Here is a 19,447-nt window from a genome sequence, read left to right on the forward strand (position 1 = left end):
TGATGTTTCAGGTTGCTCTACAGTTCCTGCCTTGGTACATGTTCAAGACAATACCGGTAGGCGAAATTTACGTTGCATTTTTTGCGAGAAATCCCACAATTCTGCCGAATGTTTTTCTGCTCGCAAAATGTCTTCAGATGATAAACGAAAGCTTTTGGTGCAAAAGCGCGCCTGTTTTCGGTGCCTACGAGTTGGACATAGTTCACGGGCACGCAAAAGTAATGTAAAATGTTTAACATGTGATAGATTTCACTATACCATTATGTGCTCAAATGGCGAACCTGTAAAGCCAAATGAAACTGATAGTACTGTTATTTCCAGTAATGTGTTGTCTAATCAGTCAACTGTTAATGAAAACGTGTATTTGCAAACACTTGTTTTACAAATAGTTTTTGAGGGTAGACAACTTACAGTTCGTACGATGTTGGACAGTGGTTCTCAGAAATCTTATCTTTCAGAAAGGGTTATCGCGTTTTTGCAAATCCGTCCTAAATCGAAACAAACCATTATACACGGTTTGTTTGGGGGGAGAGAGACAAGTCCTCATTCCTATTTAGTGTTTGTCAACTTAAGAAATTTTGAGGGCACTTATGACCATAACTTTGAAGTATTTTCTCAAAACAAAATATGTGAATGTGTTCTAGATCCCAATACCCTAAAAGAATTAAAAGAAAGAAATATTACCTTGTCTGATTTGCAAGCTAAGGAGTATGACATTGAATTGCTTTTAGGAGCAGATGCCATTGGGGACATTATTACTGGCAGTTCTCTGAAACTGAACTCTGGTGTAACTGTACTTGGGACTAAATTCGGATACACTGTGATTGGTAAAGTAAACAGCTTACCTAAAGAACCTACTTCAGCTACTATTCCAGCATTACTACAAAATAATTTGTGCAATAATGTAGTTTTGTTACATTGTGCTAATCTTAGCGTAACCGAACTCTGGAATTTAGATGCCATTGGCATAACAGATCCAACTGATGATGTTAAAAGTAAACTTGCTCATTCTGACACCGTTAAGCAATTTAAAGAGAATTTAAATGTTCTTCCAGATGGCCGATATGAATTGCCACTACCCTTTAAATCTGAAATTCTGTTACCTATCAATGAGTCTATGACTTTTAAAAAGCATCAAAGAATGTGTCAAAGAATTAATGAGGAAAATCAGTTAGATGACTATAAGGTAGTTTTTAAGGAATGAGAAGACCTTAAAGTAATAGAAAAGGTTCCTGAAACTAAAATTGATAATTTGAGTTATTATTTGCCCCACAGACCTATTATAAAGCATACTAGCCAGACAATGAATGTAAGGCCGGTGTTCGACGCTTCAGCCCGAGAGAGAAATCAACCGTCCTTAAATGATTGTTTAAATAGAGGGCCGAACTTAATTGAACTCATACCTGATATAATTGACAGGTTTAGATTGTTTTCCGTTGGTTTATCATCGGACATAGAAAAAGCCTTTCTTCAGCTGAGTATTATCCCAGAACACAGAGATTATTTGAGGTTTTTTCTTCCAACTCTTGAAGAACCTATGATTTACAGACACTGCAGAGTGGTGTTTGGCGTTTGTTCGTCTCCGTTCCAACTCTCTGCATCGATAGAGCATCTCTTGGATAATTCCCCTGCCGAGTTTGACGATGTGACCCAAAAATTAAAGCATTCGTTTTATGTTGACAATTGTGTCACTGGGGTTCACGATATCAAACAGCAAGAAACTTTTATAGTTAAGGCTACAGAAGTAATGGCTCGGGGATATTTTAACCTACGGGGTTGGGAAAGTAATGTTCCAGGTCATTGTATTTCCCGTAGTTCAGGTATAACTTCTCTTCTTGGAATCTTATGGGATTTGGATAATGATACATTGAAATGTAATCTTAATTATTCAATGGATAATGAGATAAGTAAACGTAATATTTTGGCTATGGTACATAAAATGTTTGATCCTCAAGGTTTTTTGAGTCCAACTACCTTGTTACCTAAGTTACTATTACAGGAGGCTTGGACTATGAAATTAAAATGGGATGACCCCTTGCCAGAAAACATTCAGAAAACTTTTCAGAAGTGGCAGGATGAAATTAAATATCTTGAGAAAATTAGTATTCCACGATATGTAGATATAAATGAGAATTCACAGCTCCATCTATTCGTTGATGCATGTAAGAGCTCCTATGGTGTATGTGTTTACATTAGAACTGTAACGCCCGTGGGAGTCAAAATTCGATTGATCAGAGCCAAATTCAGGGTAGCGCCGTTAAAATGTCTGACAATACCCCGGTTAGAATTGATAGCCTGTTGCACTGGCGCGAGACTTGTTCACTCAGTATACGCCGCCTTAGACTTGCCTGATTTGAAAATTATTGCATGGAGTGATTCTATGATAGCACTCTGGTGGATTAAGAACCGTGGTGATTGGTCAGTTTTCGTTGCGAATAGGGTAAAAGAGATAAACAGTCTGATTCCTTCTCAGTGTTGATGCTATGTACCAGGTTATTAAAACCCGGCAGATATACTTGAAAGAGGCTGGTGGGAGAGGTTAGTTCGTGTAGTAAAGGAACTGTTGAGAAGGACACTCGGTAACGTGGTTCTTACAACCGAGGAGTTGTACACAGTATTGTGCGACTGCAAGTCAATAATTAACTCTATACCTCTTACCTATGTGTCGGAAAATCCGGATGATTTAATCCCACTTTCCCCAGCCATGTTTCTCATCGAGAATCGTAGCTTAGGTGTTCCTGATGTTGATTTCTGCGATTAGAAAGGTCTTCGAAAAAGGGCTAGACATCGCCAAAAAACTGCTTAATGATTGATTAGAATTTAGATTGATTAGAATGCATAGATTTAGAAAGAATATTTAGGCCTTCTGGTCCAAAATAAGAAGGATCCATCGTCAGAGCTACGGTTGGGTGAGATTGTTCTAATAGGAGATGACATCAAAAAAACGGATGCATTGGCCTTTAGCTAAGGTCATTCGACTAATTCCTGGGAAAGATGGCAAGGTGAGAACTGTAGAACTTAAGACTCAAGCTGGTACGCTGCTTCGTCCCATTCAGCGAGTCTTTCCATTGGAAGTGCAGTTAACGGACACACCCACTGATCCCATATATGATAACTTTTACTAATCCTATTTCTTCTATTTCTAGTGATGAGCATTCAGATTCTAATGACTCTTCTAATGACTCTAGTAACATCCTGCAAGGTGCTAAAGTGTCAAGATTTGGACGTGTGATCTAGGTGCCTCAGAAATTGGATTTCTTCGACCAGGTACTGTATGTCTTTGAGCCAACCTGAAGTTGACTCAGAGAGGGGGAGAATGTTGGAGACGGCCGCTGCAGACAGACGATTACGTAACGGTTCGGCGAAGGTCAACAGAAGGAGCGCCGCATCTGATTGGACTATTTATTATTATTATTATTATTTTCCTTTAACTGCGAAATAAGCGGAGAAATTCTCTTTTCATTCAGTTATATGTATGCACCCAGAGCCGGTTTGGACAGTCGACCTGTGAAGACCACGCTGCGTTGCGCTCCTGCTATATTTCGATTTTTCAAGTGGAAGTTTCACAGTGCGAAGTGCGTGTGATAAATCAAATTGTGCGTGAATGTGGGCTGAATCCAAGGATACATCGCATTAGTATGTGTGCATCGTAGTTTTCAAAAAATTTGTGAAAAAGTGTGTTCAACAATTTTGTTCACCTCATATGCCGTCCTTGTAACGGAAGGGTGCCGCCCGGCCACCACGTGGTTGCCGTACTAGGTTTAGGAAGTCCGTCGAAAAAATTCTAAGTCCAGAAATCTGTGATTTCTTTTCAGAAATCAATATCTTCGTAATTAATGCACTTAGGATTACCGGGTTTTCGGCAAATTGGTAAGTTCTTCATATACTATTATATTATATTTTCAATATGACTAGAACTGCATTATCTTCGATATTAGTATTTTAAAACTAACCTTTTCTGGAACCTAGCTAAAATCTGGACCCAAATAAACTTAATTTTCTGATTGCGGTCTGAAACTTTATAAAATATGCTAATAACCCCAAAGGGTCTATTCATTGGGCTCGGAATACTAGTTTAAACATGATACTTGATTTTGTCGAAACGTTGTGAATTTCGACACAACTCCTTCACGTCGTCGAGTGCAATTTCGACAAACTCCTTACAGTGTATTTTCCATAGTTTTTAAGACTGTTTACTGTTATTTTAACTGTGTTATATCTTTCTGAGCCTTTTCTGTGTGCTTTTACATATCGTATACATATTTTTATTTGATTATACATTATTTTATATAATAATATATTATTTCTCTGTTTATATTGAACATTCATTATGTTTTACTGATATAAAGTATATTAACGTCATTTGTAATTATATTATACCAGTCTGTTTCTTATGGAAATTAATTACCTAGTGTGAACTTATGTAATATTCATGCATCGCTATGCCTCAACAATCAGTTTCGTTTACGGATGACCCAGTGAATGACAACTTTGATCCTACTGCATTGCTTGCAACTGATAACAATTATAGTGACAAAGTTATTTGTTATACGATCATATTCGTGCCATTGCAACTCTCTATCGAGGAGGAAAGTATACACTTCCTTTCGAACCACGAGAAAAATTGCTCCATTCATTGGATGCGTTACGGCAATTGGCTCTTCAGGGCCCGGATTACATCCCGAAACCAGCCACAGTTGAGGCTGAGGTGAATACATCAACAGTGGTCTGCTGTGAAGTTATTCATAACCCACCTATTATTTCATCCCTGCAGCAAGTTCCTTAGAGAACACAACTAGCAGGAAGCTTAGAGATAAACTTTCCCAGGAATTTCCTTTGCCGAAACTTGGAGTCCAAGTTAAACGGATCAAACCTATCCAACGGGGTGGATTGGCGGTGGTCTGCCAGTCGGAAGAAGATCGGAAAAAATTAGCAGCTACTTTAACGTCTGATCACGCAGCTACATTTGTTAACGTAAAGAATCCCACAACAAAAACAACCCTTATTGCAATTCATAATTTATCCCCAGATCTGACACAGGAGGATTTACAGCTTACCATACAAGAAGACTTTGGCCTCACTAGTGACGAAGTTAAACTTATATTTCGTCTAAAGCAGCGACGCAATGTCAAGTGGGTTGCCGAGTGCAGCCCAAGGGCATATCAAACCTTCATGTGCAACCCTCGCACCTACATCGGCTGGCAAAGCCACCTTATCACTGAGCACTTTAATGTCAAAAGATGTTTCAAGTGCCAACGTTTTGGCACCTGCAAAAAGACTGCCGCAGCATCCACTATTGCGTATTGTGTGCTGGACAACACGATACCAAGGACTGTTCGGCCGATGCCGATACAGCAGCATGCATCAATTGCATCGATTATAACAACGGCAGCAGATATCAAGTCCCGATTGACCACGCAGCAAACTCCAACACCTGTTACTGCTACCAAAGTAATATTGACAGAATCCGAAGCATCACCACCTATGAGTAGAGATGCCCAGTATAATGTTTCATGTAATTCTATTCCTAACATCAAATTCTTGCAAATTAATCTTCAGAAAGCTCAAGTTGCAACTTCCCAGGCAATAGAGTTTGCGTTAAGCAACAAAATTGATTTTCTTCTCGTTCAAGAGCCATATACTAGACATGGCAAAGTGGTTGGTTTTCCTTTATTATGGACTGTATATCATCAAGAAAATTCAGAAGATCCTCCACGCTCAGCAATATTTAATTGTAACCCTCAATTATTACTATTACTAAAGATCAAGTAGCACTTTTATTAGAATTAGAAAATTTTACTATAGCATTATTTTCGATCTACTCCAGTCCCTCAGATGATATCAGCACTACAATCTCTTTCCTGGAACACTATACAAGAGTTCTTGGTAATAAACATCAGATTATCAGCGGCGATTTTAACGCTCACTCTGTTGCTTGGGGCTATCGAACAACTGACCCCAAAGGCCGTCTGTTAGAAGACTTCTTATCTTCTAAAAATTATGTATTACTCAATGCCACGAATACAATTCCTACTTTCGACAGATTTTATGCTGTGGGTTGGCCGGACCTGACCTTTACATCCGCCAATACCTCTCACTTAACAAGTAATTGGACGGTCAGAGATGAGATTTCATTATCTGAACATAAATATATCACTTTTGAAGTAACACAACATAGTTCTTTACCTATCTTACCTCGTTATAATCTTCCTGGCAGGAAAATTAATCAGTTTAGTCGAAAGGTTCGTGGAACTCTTAATCGTCTTCGTCACCAAATCAACTCTTTAACCATATCTGAGGATATTGAACGTTTTTCAGAGTCCTTAATGCAAAATCTTCAAGATATTTGTCACGAAATACTTCCAAAGCGAACTACCAAGCAGCTTCATACTTTACATTGGTGGAACTCTGATCTTCGCATACAGCAGCGGAAGTGTCGTGCGCTTAGGCGACGATTAAAATCTGATCAACGCAATGGAATAACATCTAATACTCTTCAAGTTTTTCAAAGAAAGCGTGCTCTGTATAAACGGATGATTATGCAGAGCAAAATAGAAGCTTGGAGAAAATACTGCACATCAAATAGAGAAATATTTGGCTTACCCTATAAGATCGCTCGAGATAAGCTTTTCCAGCCTGCATCAACGTATCTTTCAGAATCATCACTTGCTGGGTCTAGCCCAAAAGAAAATACTATTAATGATATTCTAGCATCAGTTCTTCCTCAGGATGATATTACAGATGACTCCCCAGAGCACTTGTCAATTAGGCAGCAAACTTCTATTCCTAACACAGAGGATGATCCACAGATTACAATTACAGAAATTAAAACCACTCTTCGAAATATTCCAAAAAAACGGGCCCCAGGCCCCGACGGGATTGACTATTCTATAATTCGTGTAATCATTAATTACCACATCTTCTTCTTCTGTGATTATTTTAATAAGTTATTTCTTAATTGTGTATTTCCTCGTATCTTCAAAGCTGGAAGAGTGGTTCTTTTCCTCAAAAAAGGCAAAGATCCGCAATTATCCACATCTTATCGACCTATATGTCTATTATCTTCTCTGGGGAAAGTTTACGAAAGAATTATTGTCTACCGTTTAAAACATTATCTTCACAAAATTCACTTTTTAAGTGATCACCAATATGGCTTTAGACCAGGTAGGTCTACCCTACAAGTATTATCAAAAATTACAGAAGATATACATCGTAATCGCAACAATGGTCACCACAATGCTTTCATCAGTATAGATCTTAAGAATGCTTTTGACTCACTGTGGTGGCCTGCAATACTGGAGGCACTTCGACAAGCTGATTGTCCTCAGAATTTATTTCTTGCATTTCAAAGTTACTTGTCGGAAAGAAAAATTACCTACTCCACTAATCATGGCATTATTACAAGACAACAAAACAGAGGCTGTCCGCAGGGTTCTTGTGCTGGCCCTGATTTATGGAATATAACATTTAATTCTGTTATTGCCGCGAACTGGCCAGCACATACCCGGGCATATGCGAATGCAGATGATACAGTTTTTATCATTCAAGGACGAACTCGAGAAGAGTTGCAAAGAAATGCTATTGAAACCTGTGATCTCTTTTATAACTTATGTTCTAGAATTAAATTAACAATTTCCGAACCAAAATCGCAAATTTTATTAATCCCTAAAAAAGGAAGATCTTTGGTTCGATGGCCTCGAATCACCATTCATGGTACACGTATACCTATCAAACCGCAGCTCAAATTTCTCGGCGTTATCTTTGACCAGAAACTGAACTGGATGCCGCATGTTTTGGAACTAAAGAGACGAACTGTTATAATTGCATGTAAATTGCGTCAAATGCAGGGTCGTGGATGGGGAATTAGTCCCTATATACAAAAGGTTCTTTATCTCACCGTTATCGAGAGAATGGTCACCTATGCGGCTGCTATATGGGCTGAACCCATGCAGGGTCGCAAAGTGCGCCACTTGCAAAGTCTCCAGCGTCAATTTGCCTTACAGATAACTAGGGCGTTTCGTACTACCTCATCCAGTGCATTAAATGTCATGGCGGGACTGATCCCTCTTCATCTACGTACTCTGCAGGAAGCAGCAATACAATCCGTCAAGGTTTAGAAAAAACCTTTCATCCTATTTGATGAACTTTTCACACCATTGCACTATGAACAACCCTCACAACATATGGATGTGCATCCAGTCCTTCAAGGAACAGGACTTCGGATTTTCCTTAAAGACGTAACACTGCCACCTATCCCAAGCATTCACTATTACACTGATGGATCTAAAATAGATCAACAGACAGGCTGTGCCCTTGTAGCCTTTCATAATGGTCAGTCAGTTTATCAGTGGCTGGGTCATCTCCATGGAAATAATAGTGTATTTCAAGCGGTGGCCCTAGCCATCCTCAAAGCAGTTCAACACTGTAAAACAAGTGGTGCTATGGAGGCAATAATTATCACTGATAGTCTTTCGTCGCTTCAAGCGATTCAAAACCCCAGACATTCTTCTTCGCTTATCTCGGACATCCAATGTGAACTTCGTAATCAAGTGGGAAATAACATCACGCTAGCTTGGACTAAGGGCCATGCTGGGGATCACGGTAATACTTTGGCAGATAAGTTAGCCAAATCAGCTGCCGAAAATACCGATGCCGGGGCTGAAGAAGTGATTCTTAAGTGGCCAACATATCACTTAAAACGAGCTCTTCTTTTAAAAGTTATATCCCAATGGCAACTAGAATGGGATACTGATGAAACCGGTCGACGAACGTACAATCATATTACGTATGTGGATCAATGTCGTCAGATAACAAATCATCAACTAGTAAGATATATCTCTGGGCATGGTCCATTTCCAAGCTACTTTTACAAGCATGGAATTGCAAATAGTGAATATTGTGTCTGCGGAACTCTAGGCATAACCTGAACATTATATTACTACATGCCCGTTAACGGAGGAATTTCACATTCCTTTCCCTGTGGATAATCAACTAGCATTTAATAAATTTTTAATTAAGCAGAAGTACCTTATCAGAAAACTCTCAAAAATTATGGACATTCTCCACAGTTATGGATCTGATATATGTCAGGTTGTCTAATGTTAATGGTTTTGTCGTGTTTTCATAATATAACTGTATTCTTGTACACTCCAGTTGCATTCTTGTCTGTTTACATAGTGTTTTCATAATACAATTGTATTTTTGTACACTCCAGTTGCATTCTTGTCTACTTACATGTTATAACTATATTCTTTCTTTTTAATAGTCCCAGTATTGTTTCAAATATTATTACAAATTGTATTGTATTTTAAATGCACTATAAGATATTGCACAATAAGTATTATACTCGCAATCTCAAACTATAGATATGGTATTACTATTTTACTGAATTACAAGCTACATATTAAGTATTCTAATCTGGTTATATATCAAAAATATTGTATCGAACATTGTAATAACTATTGTATCAAACTATTAGCATTGTATCGTATTTCATTATAATTACAATATACAATATTTGCACCCTAAGTACTGCATTATATTCTAACTAGTCTATTAACTTAATTTACTTATTATTTTAATTTACTTATTATTAATTCTTGCATTAATTATTGTATTAAGTTGGTAGTTATGTAATATTATGTTGAGTTATAAGCTCTACCCTAAGAATATGTGATGCAACATATTGAAATTATGAACATCGTATCGCTATGTATACTTTAGTATGGAACTGTAAATTAAATTCTTTGCAATACAGAAACTGGATTATTAGCTGGATTATTAGCATAACGTTATAAGTAGTCTTGATTCAACTTGGCATTAACTATTTTATTGAATTACATGCAGAATTTTAGATTTAAGATTTTAGATTTAATTTATTGATTATATTGAATTATATGTCGTGTATTGCATATTGCACAGAATTATTAATATTGAATTGATCATAAGTATTTTTTATACATTATATTGGTATAACTATATTGTTGCATTGTATCGCATATTGCACAGAATTAATAATATTGAATTGATCATAGGTATTTTTATATATTGCATTTGTATATTTATACTGTTGCAAAATATGTCTTTTTATCCTCAGTATTGTACTGAAGTGTTGCTCTTGTGTATTGTATACAAAGTGTTGCATTTAATTCGCTTTAGTTATTAAGAACATTGCCTTATAGGCATCATACTATTAAGAATATATATATTGCACTTCTTTTTATACCCTGAGATACGTACTGAATTAAATATTGTATTAATTATTTTACGGAACTAGCAATTGTGTTAAAATACTGTATGAAAGTTAAAGTAGTATTTTGGTCTCATTTTGCTTTAAATATTCCATTAAATTATAAATAGTATCATAGACGTAGCTTATCGATTTTATACTGTATCATATGTCTTGTATTGCATATTGCATAGAATTATTACCAATTACTTGACAATATGTATTTTTCTACATTGCATTTGTCTATATACTACCACATACTCTATTTATTTACTCTTAGTATTGTATTGTACCTATTGTTGTGTCTTGTATACTAACCCTGTAAGCATGTTAATTTACCTATTGTATCACATATCTTACGTATTTGCAGTACATGATATTATATCGTATAACCGTATTGTATAATATATATATTAAATTGTGAGCTTCGTAAGGATATGTATCATCTTATATGAAATTGCAATGTTGTGAGCATCGTATACATAATAAAATTGCACTATAAGTCCCCTGCAATACAGGAAATGCATAGTTGATATCGTAATATAAATAATGTATCATTAATTTTGCATTAACTTTTGTAATTGAATGATATAACGTCCATTATCTTACGTATTAGTTGTAAATCATATTGTACTGTATATTGTATTATATAATATATACATTAAATTGTGAGCATAGTATAGATATGTATCATCTTGTATAAAATTGAATTATAAGTTTCCTGCAATACAGTACTGTGTAATATATACTAAATTGTGAGCATCGTATAGATATGCGTCATCTTGTATAAAATTGCACTAATATAGGAAATATACAGTTGGTATAGTAATATAAATGGTGTTTTATTAACTTTGCATTAACTATTGTATTGAACAATATGGCTTATTGATCTTATATTGAATTATCTATCTTGTCTTACATCTCGTACAGAATCATTAGTATCGTTTTACCTTGTATTGGTATATATATCTGTATATGTGTATGTATGTATATGTGTATATATATATATATAGTTGTATAATGTATCCTCTTTACTTTGTATTGGTATTTATATAGTTGCATAATGTATTTATATATTGTATCCTTGCTTTGTACACTAACTATTGTATTGAACTTACCATCAGTATTAAGATCATTACATCACCGATATCATACTATCAGCATTATTATCAGCCTAGTATATAGCAGCAGTAGCAGTTTTGTAATATTTAGCATTGTTAAGGCAGAAGTGATCTGGCAACCACGATGGGAGAAAACGACAACGTGGTTAGCTAGCGGCCATGATTATTGTGCTTGATTGCGTGATGGGAGGTGCACCTATGCGATGGCAAGAGTGTCCATCCAAACAGAAGTTAAAAGAAATAAAGCTACAGTCCATTAAATCTTAGTGTTTGTGTTTCATGAGTATGTTTATTCTCGAACATAACTGTGGTCCGTGCAACCCGGTAGGAAGATTAGTGCCTATGGATAAAGTGCTGGTTAAAAAGCTTAAAGGTGAAGTGTTAAATTGATAAAAAAGTGTGATATGTTACTTCGCATTCGACATAAAAATTAGTGTGTGTTTGGATTTACAAATTTCGAGTTCATTTGGATTTCCTCAAACGGAGGTAAGTGAATTTGCTCATATGTTCGGTATTATTAATTAACGTTAATTATGGAAGCATTTTTAATTAAGAAAAGAATTTTAAAGTCAAATATAACGAAAGCGACATCAGATTTCGAAAAATATACTTGTGATGAATTTCAGTTACAACTTTTTGAAAATAAATGTGCAAAATTTAATAATGAGTGTTCAGATATTTTTGATAAATTATTTGTAGTAGTAGATGAAAAAGAGTTTGACAAATATGTAACTGAACAACAATTTGTTCGAGACAGTATTGATACTTTGTGGGTTAAGGTTAAACGGCAAATGTCAAAATTTAGTGCTAAAGATGCAAGTAATGTAAAGATTGAAAATACCAGTGCACAAGGTATGAAATTACCTAAATTAAACTTGCCGTCTTTTAGTGGAAATATTCAAGATTGGTTAAGCTTTCGGTATCTTTTCATTTCAAGCATTCATAATAATAATGCATTATCGGATTCCCAAAAGCTCTCGTATTTGAAGTTATCGCTTCATGGCGAAGCAGCTAGGATTATTCACAATTTGTGACAATAACTATAAAATTGCTCGGGATTTTTTAGAAGAGAGATACTCCAATAAACGTGATCAGGTTTTCGCTCAGATAAAGCGTTTCATGTCAATTTCTCCCATACAAAATGAAAGCCCGTCTTCTATTTTAAAATTAGTAGACACAGTGAATGAAAGTGTAAGGTCTCTGGAAATATTAGACCAAAAAATAGAGGGATTCGCAGAAACATTTCTTGCATATATTTTGCTGCAAAAATTGGATGTTTCCACTCGTCTTTGGTGGGAAAGAGATTCAAAAACAAGTGAGTTACCTAAATTATCTGAGGTTATTACATTTCTAAAAAATCATGCTAGAACTTTGCAGTCGTCAAAGTCATCTAATGTGTTTAATGCAAAAAAGGGTCAACCTATTCAAAAGGTGACTGCCTTAGTGTCAAATGTTAAAGGTCAAGATTTTAAATGTATTTGTTGTAAAAGTATCAATTTTCACAAGTTGTATAAATGTAATTCTTTCTTGAAAATGACTGTAAGTGAACGTCTTGAATTTGTTAAGAAACATAAATTATGCTTTAATTGCTTGGGTTTTAATCCGACTCATACTGCAAAGAACTGTCGTTCAGAATTCAGCTGTTCAAAATGCATGAAAAAACACCATAGTTTACTGCATTTTCCCAATCAAGACATTTCGCATTCACCTGCTACTATAGCGAGTTGTGTGGGGAAGGAGGAAGCACCGGCTAATAATTCTGACCCTCCTTTAGTAGACAACTCGAATCTAAACCCTGACGCCAGATGTTTTGAAATGTTATCTAATTGCAACCAAATAAACAATTCGGAATTTAGTGGTTCGTCTGTAACTGCTTCACAAGTGATTTCGAAGGAGGTATTACTATCTACTGCTATTATTTATGTTAAAGAATCTTGCGGGAATTTTATTGCTTGTCGAGCTTTACTTGACTGCGGAAGTCAGTGTTCGTGTTTCACCTATGATTTCGCTAATAGGCTTGGAATAAAAGGGAGTACAATTAACATATCAATTTCATGTTTAAATGGAAAAGCTCTATCGGTAAAATCCAAGCTTACTGCTGTGATATTCTAACAAGCGTGATTACCACCGTGCTCTCGAATTCTTTGTTGTACCTAAAATTAATGATTTGGTACCAGTGAATTATTTTAAATTTTCATTTTCACAGCTTCCGCAAAAGATCAAACTAGCGGATCCTCATTTTAACAAGCCCCAGAAAATAGATGCCTTGTTAGGTGCAGAATGCTTTTATGAACTATTGAAGGCTGATCAAATTCATCCACGAAATTCTAATTTAACTCTTCAAAATTCCGTATTTGGATACATTGCTACCGGTGTAAATGTTGGTTCAAATTCAGGCAATACGATTCAGGGCGGATTTGTGAAAGTCGAAGAAGACTTAAATTCACTAATCAAGTCCTTTTGGGAAATTGAGGCTGTTACAGAATCACTCAAACTAAAAAATAAAGAAGTAGAATGTGAGGAGCATTTTAGAAAAACCCATCAGAGGAATATTGAGGGTAGATATGTAGTGACGCTGCCATTAAGGCAAGATGTTCATTTAGGTGATTCTTCGCAATTAGCCACCCAGCGGTTAAATAATTTGTGGAAGAGACTAGACAAAACCCCTGACATGTCTAGGATGTATTGTGAGTTCATGAGTGAATATGAAGCGTTAGGGCATATGCAAAAAATGCAGAGTGTGACGGAAACTCCTAAATACATAATGCCTCATCATGGTGTTTATAAGGCAGACAGCAGTACAACTAAGTTACGAGTGGTATTCGACGCATCGGCTCCTTCATCGTCTGGTTTTTCATTAAACGACTGTTTGATGAATGGAGGTGTAGTTCAAGATGACCTGTTTGCTATCTTGCTACGATTTAGAAAACACAAGGTGGCTTTCACTGCTGATATATGCAAGATGTATCGGCAGATTCGTATAGATCCTGAGCAACGAAAACTTCAATGCATACTTTAGAAAAATACGTTGAATGATGCATCTAAACTTTATCAATTACTTACGGTAACATATGGAACAAAATCAGCGCCTTTTTTAGCAACAAGAGTTTTGAGGCAGTTAGCCTTAGATGAAAAAGATAAGTATCCATTGGCTTCTAAAACGACACTCAACGATTTTTATGTTGATGACATTTTGTCTGGTGCAGAAGATGTCACCTCTGCTGTAGAATTGCAGCGGCAGTTAATAGACATGCTACAATCTGCGAAAATGGAATTGCACAAGTGGTGCTCAAACGAAAAAATTCTTTTAGAACAAGTTCCATTCGAAAAACAAGAGTATCGTTTTGGAGAATCTTCACAAAGCACCGTAAAGACTCTGGGTTTAAGATGGAATCCAGAAGAAGACTCTTTTAGTTTTACTGTGTCTAGTTCGTCAAAAATCTGTACAAAACGCACGGTTTTGGCTGATATTGCTAAACTGTTTGATCCTTTAGGTTTCCTAGAGCCTGTAATCATGCGTGCTAAGATATTCCTGCAAAGGCTGTGGCTTTTACATCTAGAGTGGGATGATCCACTTCCTTTCAAAGAGCGACAAGAATGGGAGACATTTCAAAAGGCCCTACCAGAGTTGAAACAAATCAAAGTCCCTCGTTGCACTCTAATAGAATCAGTTAAAGAAATTGAGCTCCACTGTTTTGCTGATGCTTCAAAGTTTGGATATGGTGGAGTAATTTAATTGCGCTGTGTCTCTAAAATTGGCGAAGTTAAAGTGACTTTACTTTGCAGCAAATCTCGAGTATCGCCTATCAAGGTAATAACCATTCCTCGTCTGGAGTTGTGTGCAGCAGAGCTCCTTTCCAAACTTGTGTGTAAGGTAATAACATCTTTGAGTTTATATGTTGACAAAGTTATTCTGTACACAGATTCAACAATTGTGTTAGTCTGGATTGCTACATCTCCTCATCTTCTAAAAGTGTTTGTGTCAAATCAAGGCCAACTTCTACTCAAGGCCTGCCAGACTGAACGAAATTCCGGTTTCCAGTTTTCAGTGGCATTCGCAAAATTCATCACTAGGTGGCGCTCGCATTCTGCTACACGTTCTCTATTTGTAATCTGGCTCGTTATTGACAAAAAGTTCCGCTGTAACTAATAGTAACATAGAATGGTATATTGTTGCGTGCTATACGGCATTCTTCCTTTTAAAAAAGTTTTACGATTGTATTTAAATAATTATTCGCAACATATAACTGTTGGAAGCATTTCTATCTGTTTCATGCAATACAGATTTAATACAAATACAAAATTTCTTAAACAAAAGCAATCATGACGTAAAATTTTAAAGCTTTAAAATTCTTTTCTTACGTTTTTTCGCTGCTTTTGAATATAAACAAGCTTCTTAATATGTGTAACTACGTGTGTTCAGCTTCATGTTATGTTTTCGTCTTCCTGAAATAAAATTATCATAATATTTTTTTTATCATTCTGGAGATAATCCCTGTTTTCTGCATAAATGATATTTTAACCTTTCATATATATATATATATATATATACATATATTAATTTAATGCAATTAAAATTTAAGAATGCATCCACGTATATATTTTATAAGAAATGCTAATTGCGTTAGCTTTTTTACGAAATTTATTACTTTTTAGCTCCCATATTCGTTATCTTTGATCCAGAAACATTTGAATGCTGTCTGTACTAGCTTCAAAATTTTAAAGCGCATATCTCATTTTAATTAGTGTGATGCTGTACATAAATTTCTGTCTACCTGGTTGAGTGTTTTGTGGTTGCACTTGAAATAATAGGGATTCATGTCGAATCCATAGATATATGTAATTAATAGATGTAATACTTTTTGTTTTAGGGAATATGGTTTTATTTTTTAAAATATGCTGTTTATGATATTGAAATTAGCAGTCTCAAAATTGTTTTTTCCCTTCGTCCTAACCTAGTTGCTACACTTCGGTTGAAAGTTTTGTCTCAAATGCTGCTACATTTCAAGTAGGTGGAGTCATAAAAAACTTTCGATGCAGTTTAGTACATGGACATCAGTAAAATTATAAGGCGTACTACAAGGACTGTAATGCTTGCATACCAGGTTTTCATTCTCAGTTTTTACTTTCCACAAATGTAGCACTTATTTTAGGACAATTTTGTCCACGCAAATTTAGAGGGTTCGCACGCTCTTAAGCCACGCCCCATTTTGAAAGGACTATACCGCCCGTATTTCAGAAAGATCGTGATTATGGCTCGAGTGCTGTCTGCCTATGCTGAGGGATGCCATTGTGGAAGAAATTCTAAGGCGAACTGGCTCGTATAGACAAGACAGATAATTGAATTGACATTTAATTAGCCTGAAGATTTTAAGCGATTACTTATGGAAGAGTCCGTATGAAATGGGGCGTGGATTAAGGGTGTGCCAAAGCTGGATTTTTGAAATTAATTTGATACTGATTTAAGGAGGAAATGCTTGGTATGTAAAGTTGATGTTGATTGATTACGTACCACCCTGAACTTTCTGGAAAATGTGCAAACAAAATCATAAAATTTTCAGTATCAATAATCAGTACTCAAATGTAGCAACTAATTTGGGACAGAGGGAGTATATGATTCATTGTGATTAATGTCATACGTTATTATTATATGCTGTAGGTGATATTGAAATGCTTGGTATTATTTCGAATATCAATAGTGTCACATTTTCTCTTCAGAGCTCTAAATCTGCACTATTTAAAATTTTATTTTTTAATATTTCCGAAAAATGTATTTTATATTAATTAAAAAACAGCAAAATTTTCAGTACCTAAAGCCAAATTTCTTTTAGAAATACTTTTTCTCTTATGTATTAACAAATTTACTTTCATCATTTCTTAATTACATATTTAATAGTGGCTCCAAATTATTTTGTTGCACAGCGCAACTGATATTAATACGATGAAAAATTTGCGCTGAAATAGTTTATGTTCTGAAGCTACCTGCTAACTTCATACTCTATAAATAATTTTAAAGTAAAACATGTGCTCTGTATATCTAGATGCAAGAAGGAATTAAACCAGAATCAAGCATCCGACGGTTATATATGAAAAAAGAAAAATTGGATAACTTGAAATTTCATGCTTCCTTTCTAAATAAAAATATTTTTAATAAAAAGAAGTGTATAATTTCTGACTACTACAGATTAATCGTTTTTAAATTTTGCATATAACAAAACAATTATTTGTCTCGGGTACATTCTGCTCATTGTTAACGTCGCAAAGCGTAGCGGAATTGTAGCGCCCTCCTGCGGTCAGTAGAAATTTCACGGAGGCAACCGAAAACACAAAAAAATATTTTCACACTGGCAGGCCTTGAGTGTAAGTTGGCCTTGGTCAAATAGAGTAGCTCGTATCCAAGAGCTAACTAAGGATTTCTGCTGGCAACATGTCAGAACAGCAGACAATCCCGCTGACCTAATTTCTCGCGGTCTGAGACCGGAAATTATTGCTGACAACTCTTTGTGGTTTCAAGGACCAAATTTTCTGCATCAACAGGTCATCAATTATAGTGTTAATAATAACTTTGAAAATTCAAATGAGAACTATGTGCGCGAACTGAAACTTATTTCTAATGTAAATTTGACCGTAACTGTTAAAAATTCTCTTTTGGATTATGTTTTTAGTATTACTAATTGTTATGCTAAATTAATTAATGTTTTTGCTTATGTTTTAAGATTTATAAGAAATTGTAGATCCAAGGAAAAACAAGTAGGTCATCTGACAGTAGATGAGGTTTCGTTAAGAGAAAATAAATAACTTTCCTTAGTCCAATGTCAAAACTTTCCTGAAGAATTCAAGAACTTAAGTAAGAGAAGGGAAGTATGTAAAAATAGTCAGTTAAAATTTTTATGTCCCTTTTTAGATGAATCTCAAGTTATTAGAGTAGGTGGTAGACTGCAGGAAGCTAACTTACCCTTTAACACAAAGCACCCTGCTGTCCTGCCAAAAAATCATAAACTGACTCATTTAATTATGTTACACTACCATATTCGAAACTTTCATACTGGAGCACAAGCGCTCTTGCATAGGGTGAGACAAAAATTTTGGCCGATAAGTGGGCGTAATCTTGCTAGAAAGATAGTAAGAGAATGTGTTACGTTTGCCAAAGTAAAACCAGTATTGCTGGATCAAAAGATGGGAAATTTACCATTAGAGAGACTGAATCCATCCTTTCCCTTTAACCATACTGGTGTTGACTTTTATGGCCCTTTTGGTATAAAGTATACAACTCAGAAGAAGAGCGTAGTGCACAAGATTTATGTTGCAATTTTTGTTTGCCTCTTGACTCGTGCAGTCCACCTCGAGATCGTTTCAAATTTGTCTACAGAATCATTTATTGCTGCTTTGAAGCGATTTATTTCTAGAAGGGGTAAATGCGCAACCTTATTTAGCGATAACGCTCGAAATTTTGTTGGGGCTAGCAATGAATTGAAGCGGCTCTACAATTTGTCGAAATACCTTGATGAATTCTTAACCAAATATCTGACATCTGAAAGAATTCATTGGAAGTTTATCCCTCGCAGGGCTCCTCACTTTGGAGGTATCTGGGAGGCAGGTGTTAAGTCGTTTAAGTTTTATCTTAAGCGTGCAGTTGGGAGATTGATTTTTACATTTGAGGAGTTTCTTACAATTTTGAACCAGATTGAAGGAATTTTAAATTCACGTCCAATATCCCCTTTGTCAAATGACACCAATGATTTAGAAGTTCGTACACCCGCACACTTTCTAGTCGGGCGACCTTTAACATCAATAACAGAGCCTGATTTAACTGATTTTTCTGATAGTTCTTTAAAGCGCTGGCAGCGCAGTACCAAAGTAACGCAATATTTGTGGAAACGATGGCAAAATGATTACATCAGTCATTTACAGCAACGATTTAAGTGGTATTTCTCTAAGGATAACGTTAAAAAGGGCACTATAGTTTTAGTAAAGGAAGACAACATGCCCACTTCGACTTGGTTACTGGGTAAAATAGAAGAGGTAATTTATGGTAAGGATAAAAAGGTTAGAGTTTGTATTGTAAGAACCAAGTCAGGTTTTTTAAAAAGACCAATAA

General features: G+C 35.7%; 1 protein-coding gene across 1 annotated transcript in view; it reads left to right on the forward strand.

The window, feature by feature from the left end:
• Positions 1-11,496: 11,496 nt before the first annotated feature.
• The window catches only part of LOC118189239 (uncharacterized), a 110,860-nt gene continuing 102,909 nt past the window's right edge, over positions 11,497-19,447 (forward strand). The window contains exon 1 of the mRNA XM_085826786.1: positions 11,497-11,722. The gene's annotated coding sequence lies outside the window, so the exon portion shown is untranslated. The remainder of the gene's footprint in view (positions 11,723-19,447) is intronic.

This window comes from Stegodyphus dumicola, chromosome 11 (genome assembly GCF_044657685.1).
Source record: "Stegodyphus dumicola isolate Sdum_Otavi_A_Nest chromosome 11, ASM4465768v1".
NCBI lineage: Eukaryota > Metazoa > Arthropoda > Arachnida > Araneae > Eresidae > Stegodyphus > Stegodyphus dumicola.